General features: G+C 44.7%; 1 protein-coding gene across 2 annotated transcripts in view; it reads right to left on the bottom strand.

The window, feature by feature from the left end:
- Nucleotides 1-13,894: 13,894 nt before the first annotated feature.
- TNFRSF25 (TNF receptor superfamily member 25) overlaps nucleotides 13,895-14,574 on the bottom strand; it is a 66,771-nt gene continuing 66,091 nt past the window's right edge. For both annotated transcript variants that reach the window (XM_040326511.1, XM_040326512.1), the window contains exon 11: nucleotides 13,895-14,574. This exon is cut by the window's right edge and continues 768 nt beyond it. The gene's annotated coding sequence lies outside the window, so the exon portion shown is untranslated.

The following is a 14,574-nucleotide window of genomic DNA, read 5'->3' as shown; positions in this document are numbered from 1 at the left end:
TACATAGTTACATTGGTCCAGCTTTGTTGGCAAAATGCAAAGCAATCTCTGAATGGTGCCAGAACCAAGCATACGGCCTCCTGTATTCAGAATGCAGCAGGGAAGACTCTCGAAATGGGACCCAGGAGCTAGTAGAGATCACAAGAGTAGCAGATTTTCAGCATCCTCCTTGTCAACATTGCTCCAATGTATCCATACCTGAAATTCAGCTTTAAGAGCTTTAGGAGACCCCTAGCAACCTTTAGAGCGGGGGTAGGCAACCTCGGCACTTCAGCTGTGATGAAACTACAAATTCCATCATGCCTCTGTCTCTAGGACTCATGCCTGTGATTGTCAGGGTCTTGCAATGTCTCATGGAACTTGTAGTTTCACCAAAGCTGGGGGGCCGAGGTTGCCTACCCCTTCTTTAGAGAGAACACTAGACTTATAAGAAATAAGGATGGGCCGAACACCCCCCCCGGTTCGGTTCACACCAGAACTTGCCGAACAGGCAAAAAATTTTGTTAGTCTATGGGATACGAACATCAAAATTCAAAAGTGCTCATTTTAAAGGCTCATAAGCATGGTATTGTCATAAAAAGTGTTTTGGGACCCGGGTCCTGTCCCAAAAACTGCAATTTTTTGGGGAGCAGTGATTTTAATAATGCTTAAAGTGAAACAATAAAAGCAAAATAATCCTTTAAATTTCATACCTGGGCTGTGTCTATAGTATGCCTGTAAAGTGGAGCATTTTTCCCATGTTTAGAACAGTCCCTGCACAAAATGAAATTTCTAAAGGAAAAAAAAGTTATTTAAAACTACTCGCGACTGTAATGAATTGTCAGGTCCCGGCAATACAGATAAAAATGTGCCACTTTACAGGCATACTATCGACACCCCCCCCCCCCCCCCCCAGGTACGAAATTTAAAGGATTATTTCACTTTTATTGTTTCACTTTATTAAAATCACTGCTCCCGAAAAAACTTTTTTTTGCATTGATACATGTCCCCTGGACCCGGGTCTCTAACACTTTTTATGACAATACCATGCATATAAGCCTTTAAAATTTGTACTTTTAATTTTTCATGTTGGCGTCCCATAGACTTTAACGGGTTCCGCGACTTTCAAATTTTCCCCGAACTCAGCATATTGTTCGATGTTCGCCAGAAAACCCCGAAACAAACAATGTTCGACCCGAACTTATGCTCGGGCCGAACTGTTTGCCCATCTCTACTAAGGAACTCTGCTTGAGAATGGCTGATCTAGACACATCTGGCTCTATTGCAGTGGACAGTCCACCGATCCCCCCTCTTTTGGCAAGTGACCGTCTCTAAGATCCGCAGCACTATACCCAGCAGTGTTCTACTGCCTTGTGTCACAGAGATATCATCAGTTACAGGCGGAAAGCCAAAGCACGTTGTGCCCACTGATACTTGTGCTTATCGTGAGAGATTTTTTTTATCTTTTATCTTGCTGAGTGCTGCCAGTAACATGGTACGAGCTTCCTGTACGTTGGTTTCCTTACCTTCACCGCAGGCTGACTTATTGCTGCTTTGCACAAAACTGACTGCTGCCACTGGACAGGATCATTTATATTAGAGGCATGCAGTAGCCAAGAGAGTTGGGTGGAATGGGTTGGACCTGGTTATCTCTTCTGACTGGGATATCCTCAGCAGTGGGTGAGCCGTCGCTTGATGCCCCATGTATTGGCTAGCCAGTTCTGCCTCCCTAAAAAAAATCACTGTTTGCTGCAATAGTGCCGGATTAGTCTTTTTATCTATTGACCAGCTATGTTGTCCTGGCTGATGACCATCGCAATTGCAGGAATGATCGAGCAGTCAGCCAAGAAAAGAGTGTCTTGGTCTGAGGCTTATCTTGGAGCAAACAGTAGTAATCAAATATTTTTTTTCCCATGGATGGCTGGTCACTGTTAGCCACGTATTGAGTGGTAGGGTGTTTAGGAATATTGCCCATCCATTTCCGTATATAGGACTATGGAAGCTTAGAGTGATAAGATTCTGACATCAGCTTAAAGGTGACCTCCAGCCTTACCTTCGGTCTTGCACAGTTGTACAGACTCCAGCCCTGTACATCACCTAACCCAGTATTTGTTAACCTTTATACCATGGATGAACCCTTTAAATAGTTTTTAGCAGAGTTCTCTGAGACCTAAATAGTATTTCAGCTATAGCTTATGGTACATTAGCCACACCAATGACCACCAATGGTCAATTAGAAAAGAGCTTCCTTGCATTGGTGGTCAGTGTAGGGCTCCCATCTATTGAGGGACAGTGGAAGAAATGCCCTTTTACATTGGTGGTCAGTCTGAAAAATCCTCTCCTTATGGTGGTTCTGCTGAGTGGTGTTAGTGCCCCAACTCTGGGGGCATGATCAGGTAAGAGATGTATCCATGATTTCTCAAGGAACCCCTAGCAACCTGTGGAGGAACCCTGGTTGAGAAAGGCTGATCTAGCCCTTTCTTCCCAAGGCATGACTCCACTGGTCCCATTGTGGTGGTTCTGCCAAGTGGTGTTGGTGCCACAACTCTGGGGGCACCATCAGGCAAAAGGTTTATCCATTACTGCTCAAGAAACCCCTAGCAACCTCTGGAGGAACACTAGTTAAGAAAGAATGGGGGAGGAAACAGCTAGATCAGCCTGACTACACTGGTCCAATTTTGGTGGTTCTGCTAAATGGTGCTGGTGCCACAAATATGGAGGCACCATCTGGCAAGAGATTTTTCCTTTACTGCTTAAGGGACCCCTAGCAACCTCTGGAAGAACCCTGGTTAAGAAAGGCTGATCTAGCCATTTCCTTCCCCTAGCCTAACTCCACTGGTCCCATTTTGGTTGTTCTGCTGAGTGGTGCCACAAATGTGGAGGCACCATCTGGCAAGAGATTTTTAATTTACTGCTTAAGCAACCCCTAGCAATCTCCGGAGGAACCCTTGTTAAGAAAGGCTGATCTGGCTGTTTTCTCCCCCAGCCTAACAATGGTTATTGACCTGAGAAAGGAGACTCCACTGGTCCCATTTTGGCGGTTATGCTGAGTGGTGTTGGCACCCCAACTCTGGGGGCATGATCAGGTAAGAGATTTATCCATGATTTCTCAAGGAACCCCTAGCAACCTGTGGAGGAACCCTGGTTGAGAAAGGCTGATCTAGCCCTTTCTTCCCACGGACTCCACTGGTCTCATTGTGGTGGTTCTGCTGAGTGGCACCATCAGGCGAAAGGTTTATCCATTACTGCTCAAGAAACCCCTAGCAACCTCTGGAGGAACACTAGTTAAGAAAGACTGGGGAGGAAACAGCTAGAATTTTGGTGGTTCTGCTAAATGGCGCTGGTGCCACAAATATGGAGGCACCATCTGGCAAGATATTTTTAATATACTGCTTAAGCAACCCCTAGCAATCTCCGGAGGAACCCTTGTTAAGAAAGGCTGATCTGACTGTTTTCTCCCCCAGCCTAACAATGGTTATTGACCTGAGAAAGGAGACTCCACTGGTCCCATTTTGGCGGTTATGCTGAGTGGTGTTGGCGCCCCAACTCTGGGGGCATGATCAGGTAAGAGATTTATCCATGATTTCTCAAGGAACCCCTAGCAACCTGTGGAGGAACCCTGGTTGAGAAAGGCTGATCTAGCCCTTTCTTCCCAAGGACTCCACTGGTCTCATTGTGGTGGTTCTGCTGAGTGGCACCATCAGGCGAAAGGTTTATCCATTACTGCTCAAGAAACCCCTAGCAACCTCTGGAGGAACACTAGTTAAGAAAGACTGGGGGAGTAAACAGCTAGATCAGCCTGACTCCACTGGTCCAATTTTGGTGGTTCTGCTAAATGGTGCTGGTGCCACAAATATGGAGGCACCACCTGGCAAGATATTTTTAATATACTGCTTAAGCAACCCCTAGCAATCTCCGGAGGAACCCTTGTTAAGAAAGGCTGATCTGACTGTTTTCTCCCCCAGCCTAACAATGGTTATTGACCTGAGAAAGTAGACTCCACTGGTCCCATTTTGGCAGTTATGCTGAGTGGTGTTGGCGCCCCAACTCTGGGCGCACCATCAGGCAAGGGGTTTATCCATTACTGCTTAAGGAACCCCTAGCAACCTTTGATGGAACCTTGGTTAGGAAAGGCTGATCTAGCCACTTCCTCCCCCAGCTTTATTGTCTCTGGCCCTCATCTTTTATTTTTTGCATTTTACTTTTTTCAATCTGGTAGGCTCAGCATCACATGTGGGTGTTACCTAGGGTAGTCTTCTTGTAAATCCAGCCTCTTAGGAACACCCACTCTTCCAGGCTGACATCCACCCATTGAGACCTTTTGATATTTGCATTCCTCCTCCCAAGAGCCAACCCAATGCTTACATCAAGGAATGGTTAAAACCCATCAAATTTGTTTGCTGTCCGTGTCCCATTGGGGAGATTTTCCTTCACCTTCTGTCCTACACACAACAGGAAGTGAGAGGAAATCTCTACAAATGAAGGGAATCAGGCTTTTAGACATGTTTCGCTTGGCGTACTTTAAGCTATAAAGAAGCTGTTTGTGGCCGAAAGTTGCATTTGATAAGGATGGGCTGACAAGCGGTGGAAACGTGCTTCAACCACCGCTAATGTTCAGATGCATATTGATGTCCCCAAAAATTGCTTCTGGAGTCAAGTCGTTGTGTGCAATGATATGAACTAGTGTACAAGGTCGGTATGGAGAGAGACAACCTCTGCAGTGCCTTTCGCCTGTCAGTGACTGTTTAGAAGAGAACCAGCAACCATCAAGGTCTCCATGTGACCATTGTGTTCTGCTCCTTCCTGTCATTATTACAGCAAAACTTAAAGGGGATCTTCCACCTCGGTTGTGTCCCTCACATAGGATTTCTCCTCACTTCCAGCCTCGGTCCCAATGGTCATCAGGCAACGTGAATTCCCAGGGCTTTTTTTTTCAGTGGGAACGCAGTCCCGGCATCTCCAGCACTAAATGTATGTAATGGCAAGGGGTGGTGGGGGTGTGCTGTAAAGGGTCTATTGTTGCTGGCTGCTGGGGGATCTACTATCTATTGTTGCTAGGGGGGTCAGTTGTTGCAGAAAGGGATCTAATGTTGAGGGAGGAGTTTATTTTTACTATGGGGGTTTGTCGCAGAGGTTCAATTGTTGCTGGGGGGAATCTATTGTTTCTAGGAGGGTCTAGTGGTGTTAGGGGGAAAACTGTTGTAGGGGGGGCTATTGATGCTAGGGTGGGTGTATTGTTGCTAAGGAAGTATATTGTTGCTGGGGGGGTCTTATGTTGCTCGGGGGGTCTATTGTTTCTAGGGGGGGTCTAGTGTTGTTGGGAAAATACTCTGTTGTGGGGGGGGGTTATTGTTGCTAGGGAGATCTAGTGATGCTATGGTGGGTCTATTGTTGCTAAGGGGGTATATTGTTGCTAAGGGGGTATATTGTTGCTGGTGGGGTCTTATGTTGCTAGGGGGGTCTATTGTTTCTAGGGGGGTCTAGTGTTTTTGGGAAAATACTTTGTTGTGGAGGGGTTATTGTTGCTAGGGGGATCTATTGATGCCAGGGTGGGTCTATTGTTGCTAAGAAGGTATATTGTTGCCAGGAGTCTTATGTTTCTAGGGGGGTGAGGGCAGTTGTTGCTGAGAGGGATCTAATGTTAAGGGAGGGCCTATTGTTGGTGGGGGGGGTTGTCTTTTTTTGCCGGGAGGGATTTATTGTTGATATGGGTCTAGTGTTGCTGGGCAAATACTTTGTTGTGCGTGTGTGTGGGGGGGATCTGTTGTTGCTTGAAGGATCTATTGTTGCTGGCTGCAAGAGATCTATTTTACCGCTTTTCTTTTTCAAATTAACACATTTTATACAAATAAAACGTAACACCACAAAATTATACTTGGTTCTGTATTCTCTAAAAAGGGGCAATACTGGGAGGTGTGTAGGGGGTGGAGCCAAGGGACAGTGCTCAGAGGTGGAACCAAGGTACAGTGCTCAGAGGTGGGAGGTGGGTGGAACCAAGGAATGGTGCTCCGAGGTGGGTAGGGGGTGGAACCAAGGTACAGTGCTCAGAGGTGGGTAGGGGGTGGAACCAAGGAATGGTGCTCAGAGGTGGGTAGGGGGTGGAACCAAGGGACGGTGGGTAGGGGGTGGAACCAAGGGACGGTGCTCAGAGGTGGGTAGGGGGTGGAACCAAGGTACAGTGCTCAGAGGTGGGTAGGGGGTGGAACCAAGGAATGGTGCTCAGAGGTGGGTAGGGGGTGGAACCAAGGGACGGTGGGTAGGGGGTGGAACCAAGGGACGGTGCTCAGAGGTGGGTAGGGGGTGGAACCAAGGGACGATGCTCAGAGGTGGGTAGGGGGTGGAACCAAGCAATGGTGCTCAGAGGTGGGTAAGGGGTGGAACCAAGGGACGGTGCTCAGAGGTGGAACCAAGGGACGGTGCTCAGAGGTGGAACCAAGGGACGGTGCTCAGAGGTGGAACCAAGGGACGGTGCTCAGGTGGGTAGGGGGTGGAACCAAGGAACAGTGCTCAGGTGGGTAGGGGGTGGAACCAAGGAACGGTGCTCAGAGGTGCGTAGGGGGGTGGAACCAAGGAACAGTGCTCAGAGGTGGGTAGGGAGCGTAAACAAGGGGTGACTCAGAAGGGAGAGGGGGGAGTGTATCTGCACCCATTCTTTGTGGGGAAAAAAAGCCCTGTGAATTCCTGTGAGTTACTTAAAGAGGAGGTGGAGGGGAAATCTCCCAGCAGGCTCTTAAAGATTTATATAAAAAATTCCCCCCTAAAAGCTTATTTGGGCTTTGGGGCCCATTTACACCATCAGCACTCTGCAGTTCCATTCATTTTCAAGGGCACCCCCCCCATACATGGTGACCTACATGCATTATGAGGTGCCATGTCAGAAAAATGGTGCCCGTCAATAGGTGGCCAGTTAAAAAAAAAGAAAAATGGGCCCTTAAAGTGTATTTCCACTAACATCTACTTTACATTTGTTATATGTTCTCATTGCATGACAAAAATTGCCGCTTACCTTTTATTAACTTGCTCCCTTCTGAAAAATCCCGAGGAGGGGGGCTGGGGAATTCATTTTTACCATAAATGACCCTGTCCTGCACTGTGCTGGCAATTAGAGAAAAATGCAAATACACGTAAAAAAAAACAAAACAAAAAAAAAAAACACCATAGGATAGGCGATTGATGTAAACGATGCTCCAACTTACCTCCCTAAAAAAAATATATATATATATGAATTTGGATCGCCTTTACTAACTGTGCATTTAATTTGATGTCTATGGAAATATGTAGGAATTTTTTGAATACTGTATATAAAGACAGCATACATCAATGTTTAATGAATGTTAGGTATTAGATAGTCTCCGATGTGCTGGGTGTATGATCTCTTTTTTTTAAACATGTATTTTAAACTTGAGACATGGAGAAAAATGATTATATATATATCTATATACCTCTATATATAGATATATAAAAAGATATTTGCTTTATAAATTATATATATATAAAATACACACAGATGCCATACTTGTCATTGCCATGTTAGCAAATATTTTCTATACATTGTCATGTTTTTCCTGCATCCTTCTAGCACAGTTTGGCATAAATATACATAAATATATATATAATATAAAAACAGATCTATATTGTTTAAAAAGCTACAGAAATAAATCTATATAGTATGTTTTCAAATGTATGATGTGTGCCTTACTTTCAAAGAGCCTTTATTTATTTTATTTTTTGGATTCACTTCTTATTACACATAGAATTTTTTTTTGTGTTGGTGCTCTGAGGTGGGTAGGGGGTGGAACCAATGACCAGTGCTCAGAGGTGGAACCAAAAACGGTGCTCGGAGGTGGGTAGGGGGTGGAACCAAGGAACGGTGCTTAGAGGTGGGTAGGGGGTGGAAGCAGTTGACGGTGCTCAGAGGTGGGTTGGGGGAGAAACCAAGGAATGGTGCTCAGAGGTGGGTAGGTTTGAATGCCCACCCAGATTTTCACTGCTCTGGGATCCTCGTGGGAGGGGCTCCTAAAGCTACTGTCATCACTCACATAAGCATGTTCTTCGTATACTCCTATCTATGGAGGCTCCGAAAGAGAATGCAGAATACAGCAGTGATGCATTAATGGTTCATCACTGGTTTGTCTATATTTATATACAGTTGTGCTCATAAGTTTACATACCCTGGCAGAATTTATGATTTCTTGACCATTTTTCAGAGAATTTGAATGATAACACAAAAACGTTTCTTTCACTCGTGGTTAGTGTTTGGCTGAAGCCATTTATGATCAACCAACTGTGTTTACGCTTTTTTTTTTTTTTTTTAATCATAATCACAACAGAAACTACCCAAATGACCCTAAACAAAAGTTTACATACCCCAGTTCTTAACCCCCTTAGCGGTATTCCCGAGTCTGGCTCGGGGTGGAATTTCAGAACCAAAAGCGGTAACCTCGAGCCAGACTCGGGATCGCCTCGCAGTGACCACAGGCAGGGGGGTTACTTACCTTGTCCCTGGATCCTGCGATGCCTCCCCGCTTTGTGATCAAGCTTTCTCCTCGCTTCACACAGTGCCGACGAGCTCTGTTCCCTGCGACGTTACGACGCACGGGGGCGGAGATCAGCGCCAAATTCAAAAAAGTAAATACATACAGTATACTGTAATCTTACAGATTACAGTATACTGTATGAAATAAATACACACACACCCCCCCCCCCCTTGTCCCTAGTGGTCTGCCCAGTGTCCTGCATGCACTTTTAAATAATAAAAACTGTTCTTTCTGCCTGGAAACTGGAGATTGTCCATAGCAACCAAAAAGTGTCCCTTTATGTCAAAAATGGTTTTAGAGCAGCTAGAAAACAGTGATAATAAATTATAATCACTTGCAGAATTGAGAGATAGCGATTTGTGGGGAAATTCGTCATCAAACAAAAGTAATGACAGCGACAATTCTGCAACTGAGCAAATTTCAGTGTTTTTGATTTGATTACACTATTGAATAATTTTTATTATAATTACATTATTATTTGTTATAATTATAGTTATTTATTATATTATAATTTGTGATTTTGTTTTTCAAACTTTATAATACCCGGGATGCCTACTAGACTCTTGTTTCGACAGATTATAAGTGAGTTATTCCTAAGAATTACAGGCCTACAATATACAACGCCACAGAGTGGCCCCCGAACGCCGTCTTCTGGGGTCCCTCAGCGACTCTTGAGGTCCCTTCCCGCATCAGATAACCCCCCTAGGAAAAGGGCTCTCCCGGGGAGCTTACCTTGCAGGCGCACTCCCGTGTCCAGCATTCAACAGCATCCATTGCCGCCGAATGCAGGACTCTCGGCCCTGCCACTCGGCGCCTGCGTCATTGGATTTGATTGACAGCAGCGTGAGCCAATGGCTGCGCTGCTATCAATCTATCCAATCAAGAGCCGAGGACCCCGGGCAGAGAGATGGCGCGTCCTCGGCCTGGGACATTCCAGGGCTCAGGTAAGTAAAACGAGGGGGGCTGGTCACTACCAGAAGTTTTTTCACCTTAATGCATAGGATGCATTAAGGTGAAAAAACAGGAGTGTTTACAATCCCTTTAATACTGTGTATTGCCCCCCTTTGGTACCGAGTTAGGAACGACTTCTTAAAATGACTGGACTAATCTGTACCACATGAGCACCTAATGTAGCCAGTTTGTGGGGGGAGGGGAATTATTGTTGGTTGGCTGGGGATCAAATAGTTATTTTACTCACTGAACTGCAACTCCATTTATAACAATTGTACCATGTGATTTTTCTGGATTTTTTTTGATATTCTGTTTCTATCATTTAAAATACACCTATAATAAAAATGATAGACACTTTATTTCCTTGTAAGTGGAAAAACGTACCTGATCTGCAGGGGATCAAATAATTCTATTCCCCACTGTATGACTTCTGTCTGTAGTGCGAGAACTGACAATTTCTGTAAAGAAACTATATATCCCACAATCCCCAGGTCTCTCATTCTAGTGCAGGTGAGAGCTGCACAGTAATAAGATCTGACACAGACACAAGTAGGCAAAGCAATGAATAGAGAGATCACCAGGCAGTCTTTCATCACATTATCACTCCCACATTTGTGATGCAGCACAGAGCAAATGGCGAGGCATGGATTGGACGTTGTGTGACCTGGAACGAAAAGGTAAATTTGGCAAATAGGGACAAGCTAGGTGAATAAATATACAGGCATAGGGGGGATCGATCAGCCATGATACTACAAACTGCCAACACTACAAGGTAAGGAAATAGAACTCCACCGAGGCCCCGTTCACATCTGGGCGTATCTTGAGAAGAATAGCTACTTACCGGTAGTGCTTGGCAGAGGAGCTGATGATTAGTCTAGGCTTCAAACAGAATAACTGGTGCAGAGGTCAGTGTTATGGTAGAAATCAGTTCTGTACACCCCACGTTTTCTCATAGAGTTTTATTTGCATTTGACACATAAAAAGCACCAAAGCGACTACAATCAGCCTTCATATCAAATGAAATGTATGCGAGTGACCCACCCGCCACCTCTCTGTACAATATAACTAAAATCTAAATTCAGCTTTATAAAAGGTACGCTTTACAACCAAAAAACAGGTTCCGCAGTGCGTGAAATGCCACTCACTGCCCACTAGGAAGGGCCTATGATCCCTGCGTAGAACAACGGAAACATGGTGGCCACCATGGCTGACCTCCAGCTGAAAAATCAAGTGCCTGGCTAGCATACACAGGTCTCTGGCCCCAAAATCAGAAGATGAAGGGCTAACTGTTCGAGTAGGGAGCCCATAGTAACCAGATTCCTCTTCCGCTCCTCCATACTGCACTAGAACAATGGAAGGAGGATCCGGGTATTATGGCTACAATGAATCCTTCCTTCAGAGAATTTCTGTCATGAGATCCTCTAAAAGACAATAAAAAATATCAGAGAAACAATTTCCAATTGCCACCTATCACAAAAGAAACATCCACATTGAGATTTTCGTAGCGTTGCACATTGCCAAAACGATAACCACTTCCCACCGAAAACACTGGCCTGAGGAGCCAGAAAACTGTACATTCAAAAAAAAAAAGGTAAAGTTTTACCTCCTGACCAATCTACAGTACAAGGATAGACCAGGACTGTACAGAAAGTAATACAAAAAAGTGGGCATAATTTTTTTTTATTAACTTACATAGGTTGTTCAAATTTTACATGTTGGTAGAGTAACTCTTCCTCTACGGTGACTCTTCCTCTATGGCGATTCTTTCTCTACGGTGACTCTTTCACCATAGAAAAAGAGTCGCCATAGAGAAAGAGTTAGCGTAGAGGAAGAGTCACCATAGAGGCACTTCCTCTACGCTGACTCTTCCTCTACGGTAACTCATAGAGAGAGAGTCGCCATAGAGTAGAGAAAGAGTCACCATAGAGACTCTTCCTCTACGGTGGCTCTTCCTCTTCCTCTACGGCGACTCTTCCTCTACGGCGACTCTTCCTCTACGGCGACTCTTCCTCTACGGCGACTCTTCCTCTACGGCGACTCTTCCTCTATGGTGAAAGAGTCGATGTAGAGTCGCCGTAGAGGAAGAGTCGCCGTAGAGGAAGAGTCGCCGTAGAGGAAGAGTCGCCGTAGAGGAAGAGTCGCCGTAGAGGAAGAGTCAGCGTTGAGGCTCTTGCTCTACGGTGACTCATCCTCTACGGTAACTCATAGAGAAAGAGTCGCCATAGAGTAGAGGAAGAGACACCATAGAGACTCTTCCTCTACGGTGGCTCTTTCACCGTAGAGGAAGAGACGCCATAGAGGAAGAGACGCCATAGAGGAAGAGTCGCCGTAGAGGAAGAGTCGCCGTAGAGGAAGAGTCGCCGTAGAGGAAGAGTCGCCGTAGAGGAAGAGTCGCCGTAGAGGAAGAGTCGCCGTAGAGGAAGAGTCAGTGTAGAGGCTCTTCCTCTGCGCTGACTCTTCCTCTACGGTGACTCTTCCTATTCTTTTTTTTTATTGCAGGTGAGTAATGGATTCCAAGCAGAAACAATGTGCAGCCATTGAGTTCTGGAGGGTAAAAAATGTTTACAGAGATGACACCATTGACAAGAGTCACCAATAAGAAGTAGGGATGAGCCGAACACTCCCCAGTTTGGTTCGCAGCAGAACATGTGAACAGGCAAAAAATTTGTTAGAACACGCAAACACCGTTAAAGTCTATGGGACACAAACGTGAGAAATCAAAAGTGCGAACTTTAAAGGCTAATATGCAAGTTATTGTCATAAAAAGTGTTTGGGGACCCGGGTCCTGCACCAGGGGACATGTATAAATGCCCAAAAAAAAAAAAGTTTTAAAAAAAACTGCAGTTTTTTCGGGAGCAGTGATTTTAATAATGCTTAAAGTAAAACAATAAAAGTGAAATATTCCTTTACATTTCGTACCTGGGGGGTGTCTATAGTATGCCTGTAACGTGGCGCATTTTTCAACGTGTTTAGCATTTCTAAAAGGAAAAAAAGTAATTTAAAACTACTCACAGCTATAATGAATTGTGGGATCCTGGCAATACAGATAAAAGTCATTAAAATAGCATGGGTTTTCCCCCAGTCCATTACCAGGCCCTTTGGGTCCGATATGAATATTGCATTTTTTGGTTCGGGGTTCCCCCTAATATTCATACCAGACCATACCAATTCCATATCAGGCCCTTCAGGTCTGCTATGGATATTAAGGGAAACCCTGCGCGAAATGTTTTACAAATTAAAAAATTCATTAAAGCCACGAGTAGTTTTTAAATTACTTTTTTCCTTTAGAAATTACATTTTGTGCAGGGACAGTTCTAAACACGGGAAACATGTGCTACTTTACAGGCATACTATGAACACCCACCAGGTACAAAATTTTAAAGGAATATTTCACTTTTATTGTTTCACTTTAAGCATTCTTAAAATCACTGCTCCCGAAAAAACTGCAGTTTTTAAAACTTTTTTTTTGCATTGATACATGTCCCCTGGGGCAGGACCCGGGTCCCCAAACACTTTTTATAATAATAACTTGCATATTAACCTTTTCAATTGGCACTTTTGATTTCTCCCGTAGACTTTTAAAGGGTGTTCTGCGGCTTTCGAATTTGCAGCGAACACCCCAAATCGTTCGCTATTCGGCAAACAGGCGAACACCCGATGTTCGAGTCAAACTTATGTTCGACTCGAACATCGAGCTCATCCCTAATGAGAAGACGTTGCTCTTGTCAATGGTGTAAACATTCTGTAGCCTTTTGTGGATGTCGGAAAGGTTGAACCTCTCCACTCCATGAAGAACTCAATGATGGCACATTGGATGGAATCCATTATTTTCATGCAATGAAAAAGAAGTGTTATTATAGAGCAGAGGTCTCCAAACTGTGGCCTGGGGGGGGGGGGGGGGATATATAGCCCTTTACTTGCCTTTATCAGGCCCTTGGGGCACTTTTCCTTCCACTGATACAAGGCACTAGTCCTCTCATTGACACCCACAATCGGGCACTATTCCTTACACTAACACCATAGACGGGGCACTATTCCTTCCACTGACACCAATGATACAAATTATTCTTCCCACTAATACTAATGGTAGGGCACTGTTCCACTAATACCAATGATGAGGCACTTTTCCTCCCATTTACCCCAACACCAATGATGGGACACTATTCCTTCCACAGATACCAATCATGGAGTACTATTCCTCCCATTAACAGCAACAATGGGGCACTATTTCTTCCACTAACATCATATATGGGGCACTATTCTTCCCACTGACACCAAAGTATTCTTCCCACCAATACCAATGGTAGGGCACTGTTCCTTCCACCAATACCAATGATGAGGCACTATTCCTCCCACTTACACCGACACCAATGATGGGACACCATTCCTTCCACAGATACCAATCATGGAGTACTATTCCTCCCACTGACACGAACAATGGGGCACTATTCCTTCTACTAGCACAAATGATGGGACACTATTCCTCCCACTGATACAAATTATTCTTTCCACCAATACCAATGGTAGGGCACTGTTCCTTCCACTAATACCAATGATGGGGCTCTATTTCTCCCATTGACACCAACAATTGGGAACTAGTCTTTCCACTTACACTATAGATGGGGCACTATTCCTCCCACTAATATCAATAGGGCACTATTCATCCCACTGAAACCAACAATGGGAAACTAACAATGGAGATTATTCTTCCCAGTATTACCAACGGTAGGGCAATGTTCCTTCCACTAATACCAATGACGAGGCTCCATTTCTTCCATTGACACCAACAATGGGGCACTAGTCTTTCCACTAACACTATAGATGGAGCACTATTCCTCCCACCGATACCAATAGTAGGGCACTATCCCTCCCACTAAACCAACGATGGAGATGATTCTTTTCACCAATACCAATTATTTTAACCCCAATGACCACCAAGCCGGACACATTTTCTACTGCCATTGTCCTCAATCCGGCCCTCCTAAAGTCTGAAGGACAGCAAACTGACCCTTTGTTTAGAAAGTTTGAAGACCCCTGCTTTAGAGAAAGAGTTACTCTACCAATATGTGAAATTTGAACGACCTATGTAAGGTAACAAAGTTATGCC

This window comes from Rana temporaria, chromosome 10 (assembly GCF_905171775.1).
Source record: "Rana temporaria chromosome 10, aRanTem1.1, whole genome shotgun sequence".
Taxonomy (NCBI): Eukaryota; Metazoa; Chordata; class Amphibia; order Anura; family Ranidae; genus Rana; species Rana temporaria.
The sequence above is the reverse complement of the archived record's forward strand: the minus strand, read 5'-3'. Positions and strand labels throughout refer to the sequence as shown.